The sequence below is a fragment of the Lemur catta genome, chromosome 4 (genome assembly GCF_020740605.2).
Source record: "Lemur catta isolate mLemCat1 chromosome 4, mLemCat1.pri, whole genome shotgun sequence".
NCBI lineage: Eukaryota > Metazoa > Chordata > Mammalia > Primates > Lemuridae > Lemur > Lemur catta.
The window spans coordinates 56763516-56765771 of record NC_059131.1 but is presented as its reverse complement, the minus strand read 5'-3'; positions in this window follow the sequence as shown (position 1 = coordinate 56765771).

Here is a 2256-nt window from a genome sequence, read left to right as displayed (position 1 = left end):
GGCTGGAAAGGATGAAGCTGGGAAAGAGAAGAGGGAAGAGGAAGGATCAGGAGGGAGAGGTGGCAAGAAGCAGGACTGAGGCCCTGACACCAGCCATGGGGTCCTCTGAGTGTGACCACACCTCTGGCTAGTCTGAGGCCTGTCCAGTTCTTGCTAGCCCACAATGTTCTGCCTCAGCTCTGGGACTATAGATGTGTCTCTGTCATTGAGCTCTCTCTCTCTCTCTTTTGGTTTCTCTGGTTTACATGGAGTAGGATTCAATTTAACATTTTTAGAACTGTGGTTCCCATAACAACCAAGCAGGAACTGTTGTTTGTGAAATGTACATGGGCACACATGCGCACATGCACACATGCAACACTCGTACACACGGGCACACACATGGTGTCTGCAAATACACATGCATGCACTCACATACATATCCACATACAACATACATGCACATCCACATGCACGGATGTACTCACAAACACATGCATCTATGTACACTTGCATTTGCACAGGTATACACCTGCATACACATGCACATGCACACATACACACACATACACAAAAGCACACCATACATACACCAGCATGCCGGAAATTGTCTTCACACATTCACAGAAAGCACAGAGTAAGGAGAAAAAAACAATCATAACAACAAAGGTGGAGCCAAGACAATATATGAATATTTTTGGCTATTTACAAAAGCAGATAGATTTAGGGAGTCTGCATTTTGACAGGTGAAGGTTAAGAGGACTGTATTATAGCTAAGAGATGGTAGGAGGGCACTGTGATTGAGCATAGACTTTGGAGTTTGGCAACTTGAGTTCAAATCCTGGCTCTGCCATATGTTAGATCTGAGCTTGAGCTTCTCTTGCAAAGTGGGGATAATAATAATACCTACTTGACAGGCTTACTAAGAAGATTAATGATATACATAAAAATGATTAGCATGATGCTTGGCACTTGGACAATAGGATCTGTTGTCATTTAGGTGTTAGGAGAAGTGATTTTTCATTTGCTTAATCTAAGAAGACTTCCTGGAGGAGGAAAGAAATTCAGAACTACAAGAAGGAAGAGAAGATAGGGAGAGAGGGAGTTTGCCCTGAATGGCCACTGTACAGCCTCAGTCCTTATTAAATTTGCCTTTTCCCCAAAAGCCATCTGACAACAGTTCTACAAATTATCCTTCCTGATACTGAATGTCCCAATGCCTCTGCCTTCGCAGGAGTGCAAGTGGGGTCAAGGAAAGTCCCCACTGGTCTCGGATTTTCTGGAGAATCCTGGGGCTAAGTTGGATTTCTGTTCTGCTGCAGCCAGACTGCCTCTCAAGACCCTGTCGCAGCCTTGCCCAAGCACTACCCTCAGCCTGAAATGCCATCTCCCCCTTTCGTCATCCAAGGTTCAGCTCAGCCCTGGTCTCGGTAGCCCCCAAGGCCTGATTTCTCAGGCCCCACTGCAGCCCAGCGGTCCTCCTCCACGCCTAGGACGCCCGGATTGTTCCTGCCTCACCAGCAGGATAGGCCTTCCGCCAAGGGCGGGGCCCTCTAGGTGCTCCAGCCCCAAGAAGCCTGGCTGCTATGCTAGCCAAGTGGTGGGTGCGGGCAGGAGGAAACCAGGGCCCTGGAGGCCGCTGGCCCTTTCCTCCTCCTCTAGGTCCAGGACGGGATTTGTGACGGGGACACGTGCTCCTAGGTGGCACTTGAAGGGCAGGACTGGGTCCCCGGACAGGGCCTGGCTGCAGCCACCCCCAGCTTTGCTGGTTCCCTAGGAACGTCCGGAGGAGATCGTCCTAGGCAGTCTTCGCGGAGACCAAGCGTCCGACCCGAGGTCACCGAGTGCACGACCCAGGCGCGCAGCCCACGAGGCCACTTAGGGACCGTGGCGCATATTATAGGAATAGCGCCGCGCCCGCCCCCTTCCGGATTCACGGAACCGCCCACCCCAGGATTTAGCCCCGAGTGGGAGCAGGCCCAGGCCAGAGTGTAGGGTTAGGGCGGAGAGGCCCTGATTAAAGGTGGGCAGCAGAGGCCACAGCTGGAGGTGCCCGGGGCGGGGAGCGCACCGTGTGGTGCCGAGGGCTAGGAAGACTGAGACCCGGGAGGAGCGTGGCGCCGTCCCAGCACCCCCAGGGCGGCGCCGAGGACCCCTCCCCCATAGAAGCCACCTTGAGCGGAAAACGTGGGGTCCCGGCGCAGCCGCTTCTGGCCGCATCTGCCGCTCCCCAGCTCGCCGGAGAGCCCGCCCCGGAGGAGGGGCCGGCTCCGCCCC